This window comes from Cherax quadricarinatus, chromosome 33, assembly GCF_038502225.1.
Source record: "Cherax quadricarinatus isolate ZL_2023a chromosome 33, ASM3850222v1, whole genome shotgun sequence".
NCBI classification, from domain to species: Eukaryota; Metazoa; Arthropoda; class Malacostraca; order Decapoda; family Parastacidae; genus Cherax; species Cherax quadricarinatus.
In genome coordinates, this window is record NC_091324.1 from 30,611,296 (window position 1) to 30,619,752 (window position 8,457).

General features: G+C 37.8%; 1 long non-coding RNA gene across 1 annotated transcript in view; it reads right to left on the reverse strand.

Moving 5' to 3' along the window:
• The window catches only part of LOC128693855 (uncharacterized), a 412,264-nt gene extending 404,098 nt beyond the window's left edge, over positions 1-8,166 (reverse strand). Inside the window, exon 1 of the long non-coding RNA XR_011392732.1 lies at positions 6,664-8,166. This is a non-coding gene — a long non-coding RNA (uncharacterized lncRNA). The remainder of the gene's footprint in view (positions 1-6,663) is intronic.
• Positions 8,167-8,457: the final 291 nt, after the last annotated feature.

Consider the following 8,457-nt stretch of genomic DNA (forward strand, 5'->3'; position numbering starts at 1 on the left):
AGGGGACTTCAGCTAGAGTTCGTCACGGCCACGCTAGCTGGAGATTCGTCTGTAAAAAGTTGCATTTGTGGTCACAGTGGTGCCTATGCTAACCTTCCTATAGTGTAGAAATATATCTAGTTGGACGAATCTTATTTTGGCTAGCTGGTCCAGTGGCTAACACGACGGTCTGGAGTTTTGAGACTCTGATCGCGGGTTCTATCCCCGCCAGTGGTATGGTTTACACGAGGATCAATAAAGCTGCATGCACCCTACACACCCTACAGCCCTAAAGTATTGATTAAATTTAATTCTCAGCGTATGTACACTGAGAGACATAACCTCTCAGTGTATGTAATCTTCATACACACATTTTGCAGCAGTTCTGAAGGATTAGAATTCCTAGGAGAAGCAAATATCCTCCACCAGAATAAGTAATAAAATTATTAAAACATACAGTCGAAGAGTTCCTGATCTTTAAATACACGCGTATGACATTACCACTTACCTTCAACTAGCCAACGTTACATTAAAGAAAATGTTTTGCTTACAGGGAGGAAATAAAACGAAATGTATTTAACACCAGGGTGAAGCAGTGAAGAAAAAGGAATCTCTCGACTCAGTGTCCCATATACAAAGAAAATGAACGTGTGTCTCTGAAATCCTCTCAGCCCAGCACCAGTGTGAAAGTTATTACGACCCTACACGGTTGAGAATCTTGTCGCCTGGCAGGTGTTCCTCGTTATTATGTCTCCACAAATAAACCAGCGTGAAAACACCATGGTATCGATAATCTTGGGGTAGCGGCTTCTGAAAATAAAACCAAGCGTATGGGGCTCGTGGCTCAAGTGGTAGCGTATTCGACTCACGTGTGAAGAACCCGGGTTTGATCTGGGTTCGAGTGCAAACATCACATTAAAATGATACATAATACCATCAAGTTGATGAATAAGACACAAGTGCAGCCCTTTGGTATCTTTACCGACGAAACGTTTCGCCTGCTCAGCAGGCTATATTAATAAACATACTTTAAGAGTTTCAGTTGTGTCTTACTCAATAAGTTCAAACGTTGGGCACGTTGCAATACACCTGTTGCCTCTGTTTTTCTTAAGTAGTTACCTGGGTAATATCAGACTGTTGTGGGTCGCATCCTGTGGTAGAGTATTAGAGGACACGAACGAAAATAATTCTAACTCTACAGGGTCGTCTTCTGGAAGAATTGGAATATATATATATATATATATATATATATATATATATATATATATATATATATATATATATATATATATATATATATATATATATATGTGTGTGTGTGTGTGTGTGTGTGTGTGTGTGTGTGTGTGTGTGTGTGTGTGTGTGTGTGTGTGTGTGTGTGTGTGTGTGTGTGTGTGTGTGTGTGCATAGACTATATATATATATATATTTGTGTGTGTGTATCTGAATATACGTTAAAATGTGCAAATGTCTCTTTCCTGAAATACTTCGGATGCAAATGCGATAATATCGTCAATCTCAAACTAACAGGATAAAATTGACAAAGTTACCTCCCTTCTGGGAACCACCTGCCTGAGAAAGTTGGGAAACGATACAAGATCATGTTTGTTTCAGTCGTATACAAGAGTGTTTTGATACAGTATGTTTATTCAAGGTTTACAAGCTTTACAAACATACAAACACAAGTAAACACACGCGAGCAAACAAATACTCACACACATACACAAGCAAACACACACGCTCAAATGTATCACTACTAGTTTAATCTCTATCCCAAATGTCATTAATATCACTTTATATTATATTGCATTATATATTTGAGCCGCTAAACCCGTACGAGTCATACAACGCCTGGAAAATAGGAGACAAAGAGCAACTTGATCCAGAGAAAAGAGATATAATAATAATAATAATAATAATAATAATAATAATAATAATAATAATAATAATAATAATAATAATAATAATAATAATAATAATAATAATTTATTTCAGTATGATACAATGTTTATAGAGAGTTGGGTGACCTTTTTACACAGAGCATTTTGGTCAAACCCAGTTCCTTTGACCAAGAACCCCTAGATGGCTCCCTGTTGTGGACAAAACACCAAATAACATTGTCCAAGTTGCCTGATTGTGCGTCTGGTTCTGCAATCGGCGCTTGCACTGACTATGCGACACTGAAGGAAAATACTTCGTTGCAAATCCTACTAACTCAATACTTCTCATGGACGAAATATACTAAAAGCCTATAAACATAAAAAAAATGATTTAGGGGAAAACATCAGCCTTTTAAAAGAGGCACAAGCGAGTTTGAATGATGAAACGAGACTCCAGACTTTTAATTCTGTGCGTAACATTAAATTTCCATCAAACATCAACGCCCTCAAATGGAAAATGATTTTTTTTTACATTAGGCTACTCAGTGTTTTTCAGCTCATAGGATGTTCTAAGTGGAAAAGGTATAAAGTACCGACATCAAAAATTTAAATCAAAATCAAATTTTTATTTAAAAAATAAATTATATGAACAAATAACAATTGGAAAGCCAGAAGTATGTACAGTATTTTGTGGACAATAAAAGCGGTATGGAACATTTCAGCTAGGCCACACCTCAGCTAGGCCACACCTCAGCTAGGCCACACCTAGGCTAGGCCACACCTCGGCTAGGCCACACTTCAGCTAGGTCATACCTCATCCAGTTCACGCGCCAACTAAACCTCACCTCATCTAGGCTACACATCATCTCGACCACACCTCAGCTAGGTCACACCTTAATTAGGCCACACCTGAGGTAGAAAGCTGAACTTCTGAATGCTGCATACCTAAAAGCTGAGTATATGACTGTGGGAAACATGAACACATAATGGCAGCGTACTCCTGTCCCGGGTGCCAGCATATCCCCATACATTACTGTGGCGTCCAATTAATGGAATGGGGTAAACATTGCCTACTGATATTTACTCACAATCATGACGTGAAACACGCTCACTAAACACTGTCCAGCCAAATTTTTTCTATCGATTCTTACACAAATAACCCGCACATAGAAGAGAGGAGCTTACGACGACGTTTCGGTCCGACTTGGACCATTTACAAAGTCCAAGTCGTCTTAAGCTCCTCTCTTCTATGTGCGGGTTATTTGTGTATCGTTCCAATCACAGTATTGTCCCTTTTTTGTTATTTATCCAGTCTTCTCTTTTATAGTTTGGCTGTGAGAGTAGCGTCTATCTCGCGCGATTAGCTTTCGGAGGATAGAGCCTACAACACTCCTGGAGTGGTGGATGGCGAGTCATCGCTCCTTGATACCTTGACACACTGGATCCCTCTGTAGGTTAATCACCCCTTATTTTCTCTGTTCAACTAGGTAATAACACTGTTATGAAAAGGCTTCACTGTATTAAGGCAATTGTCGCGTGCCTGTTTTTTTTTTTTTTTTTTTTGAAGCGTTATGAATATCATAATTGCAGAGTGCTCCAGTTCCTAGGATTAAGAGCCATTAACTAGTCTTTAGGCACCCCCCTCCTCACGAAATGCTTTTTTTGCCACAATAAAATCTGTGTTGCATTGAAGGTGTTCCTTCCATTCAAGGTCTCATCAAGAATGTCAGTTGTCAGCTGTAACATATGCAAATTTATCATAAATGATATTCAGCTGGAGGATTGCAACATTCAGGGAATTTATTTTCCAATTACTGAGGAGTGCTTTCTCCTAAAGTTGTTTCTAGTTGCAGTACTTTTTACAGTATTGGTAAGCCTGATGTAACGGTACTTGTGGTGGGAAAGTTTACTGGCGTAATAACACGAGTACAGAACTTCTGATTACCTATATATATATATGTCCTGTCTAAGGGCAATGTGTGGTGTAAATATTATGCAGAAAATTCGGAGTGTGGAAATTAGGAGAAGGTGTGGAGTTAATAAAAGTATTAGTCAGAGGGCTGAAGAGGGGTTGTTGAGGTGGTTTGGTCATTTAGAGAGAATGGATCAAAGTAGAATGACATGGAAAGCATATAAATCTATAGGGGAAGGAAAGAGGGGTAGGGGTCGTCCTCGAAAGGGTTGGAAAGAGGGGGTAAAGGAGGTTTTGTGGGCGAGAGGCTTGGACTTCCAGCAAGCGTGCATGAGCGTGTTACATAGGAGTCAATGGAGACGAATGATACTTGGGACCTGACGATCTGTTGGAGTGTGAGCAGGGTAATATTTAGTGAAGGGATTCAGGGAAACCGGTTATTTTCATATAGTCGGACTTGAGTCCTGGAAATGGGAAGTACAATGCCTGCACTTTAAAGGAGGGGTTTGGGATATTGGCAGTTTGGAGGGATATGTTCTGTATCTTTATACGTATATGCTTCTAAACTGTTGTATTCTGAGCACCTCTGCAAAAGCAGTGATAATGTGTGAGTGTGGTGAAAGTGTTGAATGATGATGAAAGTATTTTCTTTTTGGGGATTTTCTTTCTTTTTTGGGTCACCCTGCCTCGGTGGGAGACGGCCGACTTGTTGAAATATATATATATATATATATATATATATATATATATATATTCTTTTCTTCGAAGACGATTCCTACGGAACCAGAATTCGCATGCATTGACGTCAAAGCTGCAGTCGACCTTTGTTAACCTAAGGTCAGCTAACTCCAGGGTGTAAACAAGGTAGTGTGAAGAAGACGAAGATAAATCTTTAAGGCTTCTGTTTTCACAGCTCCCTGATGACTGTCCCAAGGGAAGGCATTCCACTGTATTTTCGAGTAGCTGAGCAAACTTGCAGCCTTTCTCGAGAGCAAGAACCGTTTTCTTCTAGTCTTATTGAGGAAATTGTCATTTCGTTAAGTTGGCCTATCTTATTGGCATTTCTGCAGTCTTGAACATAACCAATGTCTCTACACTACCATTGTTGAAGCCAGTAATAAACTTTTCGCATCCGCAGAAAGTCTGGACCCACAGCGTTAACGTCTTGATGTTGAACAACTGAGTCATTTTCCATCTCTTGATAAATTCTTGGAAATTAACACCTTGGAGTGTGCTTCGAAGACATTATTGTTCAGTGTATGAGAGATCTGAAACTAAAAGTTATATCGCGTGGGCACTTAACGGAGATGTAAGAGAAAGAATACACTCGCTGGTTGGTCGATGACACGTATATTGGCAGTCTTGAGGGGAGTATAGCCCGGCCTACCTGTCTCGCCTTATGCTTATACTGGAACTGAGAGGAGGCCTGCGGGCAAGCGCTCACATGCGCCACTGCGTGACGTCACATGCTAGCCACTTGAACCTAGCTGGACAGGGAGCCTATATATAATATGGATGATACACCTTACGATATGGTACACAAGTATATTACATAGGAATTCAGTAATACTACTGACAGTTATCGCTCGGTATGCAAATACATCGAGCAAGATTAATTAGCTTTTAAGATATCAGTGCAAAACATTTTACATTACAAGACATAACTTTGGTACAATTATATAAATTAATAGCTATACAACGCTAACAATACAGGAACCACTGCTACTGACGCGAGATAAAACTGTTTACTGTACGAAGAATGCGCTAAAATGAATGAAATAAAGAAATTTGGAACTTGAAACTGAAAATATGACAATGTATAATGCCAAGACAAACAACACACACAGATAAAATTATATATTACGGCACATCTAGTCGACTTTCTTAGATTCAGGTATGCGGGATATATATATATATATATATATATATATATATATATATATATATATATATATATATATATATATATATATATATATATATATATATATATATATATATATATATATGTATATTGCCTTTGGCATAAAATTGAGCCCGACGATCCCATAAATCTCAGTGATATATATTGATGCTTAGTATTTGTATTTGTTTTTCACCCACATTTCACTTTTTCAAAGCCTGGCACTAAATAATTTATGCCATTTCTAAGGATTCGATCCACGACGGTCGACTGACAGTCGGCCTAATAGGCCGTACTCCTTTAACAATTGAACTATCCAAAAATTTGTTTTACAGATTAAGAGATACATTTTTTTCAGTGTTAGGAGACTTGTCCTTGAATCTTCTTATACAGGGACTTGTGTTGCATGTGAGTTAATGTTGTTAAGAAATTATTACGGAAGACTGTGTGGTGATAAACGTCTCAGCAACAGATATAAGTGTCCCAATAACAGGTGACAATGGAGACGGTTTAAGATGAATCGAAATGACTAGAAAAAATTTATGTTCATAAATAAATGAAAATTACACTAGTACTATTATTAATAACATTTTATTGTTAATTTTCAGCTAATACTATTAACATTAATAATGTTAGTATAATAATAATAATAATAATAATAATAATAATAATAATAATAATAATAATAATAATATTGTCATCTTCACAGGTCTACTAAGAATAAATGCAATATTAGTCTTAAAAGGTTGATCCATGAGCATCAACAACAACGTCAGCAAAACCCTTACAGAAATAAAATATATATATATATATATATATATATATATATATATATATATATATATATATATATATATATATATATATATATATATATATATATATATATATATATATATATATATATATATATATATATATATATATATATATATATATATATATATATATATATAATGTATAAATTCCAGGATATTTGTCATTCTTACCTTCTAGCGAGGATGGTGCGGCAGTATGATTGATGAGCTTGGTGTTGTGGTGCACAGTTTTTAAGGCGAAGGATGACTCTGTTGTCTAAATCACTCCCTCCAGTACCTGAGTGTATCACCAGCCACCACATCTGTACCTCAGGTGATGGTGAAGCCTCAGTGTTTCCTTCCAGTCCCTAGACACATTTTCATGCCTCTGTAATCTTTTGACAACCCCCCGTAGGATGGTTATGGGGTGCATGACAAAGCTATTAAACTAAACTCCTTAACGTCTAGGATCTTCATGTTACCTGTGAATCCTTCATGAAGATGCTCTTTCTCAAGGAACTCGTATCTTTCATCTGAAAAGACGTTTTTCTAATATTTTTTTACGGCTGTTAATTTTATAATGTTCACTGCACTTTTAATGACTCACGTTATCAGATATTCTTTTCATTAAGTGCTTTAGTATCAACTTTACCCTCACTTCCCCCATTTTCATAGACAGCTCGCATTTGGTTTACCAGATCGTTGCATCTTTAAAGTGAAAGAATGTTACCACCACTGGCTTCCTTCTTGATGCTTCATAAATTATGTTGGCGAGATGACCACTAGCCCTGGCAGACAGTTCCGACGACACCGCTTGACTTTGATGTCCACACCACAGCACCTTAACAAATCACTTAGATACCGCTACAATTCTGCGTCATCGTAAAGAAAACCAAGATGACTTTACTGTAAAACCGATTGCTGGCACTAATAGGCAGAGATGTTTGCATTTTTCTGATCACCGAATGAAAACTTGTCCGCAGTCTTCGCTAACACCAGAGTTATATTAACTATTTCTAATCTTATATATAATTTCTTACATCTACTTACAAGGAAATAAGACAGAATCACCAAGGTGGGTCAACAGGATATTCTGTTTTCATTCACAACTAATGATCCATGCTTCCAAATAATTTTCTCCGTGACTTAACACATCACTTATTATGTATCAGCCAGTATCCTCGCACAAGCAGGAAAAACCTCTACCCTGTAGACGGGAAGGGGAAGATTACCGCCTGACGCAGCAAGTGTTCCGCACGCGACGGAGGACCCCTCTATCTCTTTCTCTCTCTCGCTCTCCCTGAGCGTCAACGACCTATGCTCCGCTCCGCAACTGGCGATGCCGCCAGACACACTGAAGAGTTGGTGGAACCTGTCCCTCGCTGCCTCCCACACTACTACCCTCGCCAGTCGTCACTACCCTCGCCATTTACCACTACCCTCGTCACCATCACCACCATCCTTCGTAAATATCCTCACTACTACCGTTGCCACTACCCTCATCAGTACCCTCGCCACTGCACTCGCTAGGGGTCCTGTAAGACCCACTTCTCTTGGCTGATGGGACTGGTTTGTGATTTTCCTTGCGGATGGAGTTGGGGATGATGTTGGAGCAGGATCGGATTGAAACCCCTTTGCACTTGCCACACATGTTGCCACAGGAGACAACGCAAGAAGTCACACTGGAAGCCACAAATGACAACACCGGTCATACTGAAGGCCACAGGAAACATCACTGGCTAGAGACTGATTTAGGCTTTTCTGAATGGCCATTAAACGGCTTAAGCTATTTTAGTATGTATATATATATATATATATATATATATATGTATATATATGTATATATATGTATATATATGTATATATATATGTATATATATATATATACATATATATATACATATATATACATATATATACATATATATACATATATGTACATATATGTACATATATATACATATATACATAAATGTATATATATAT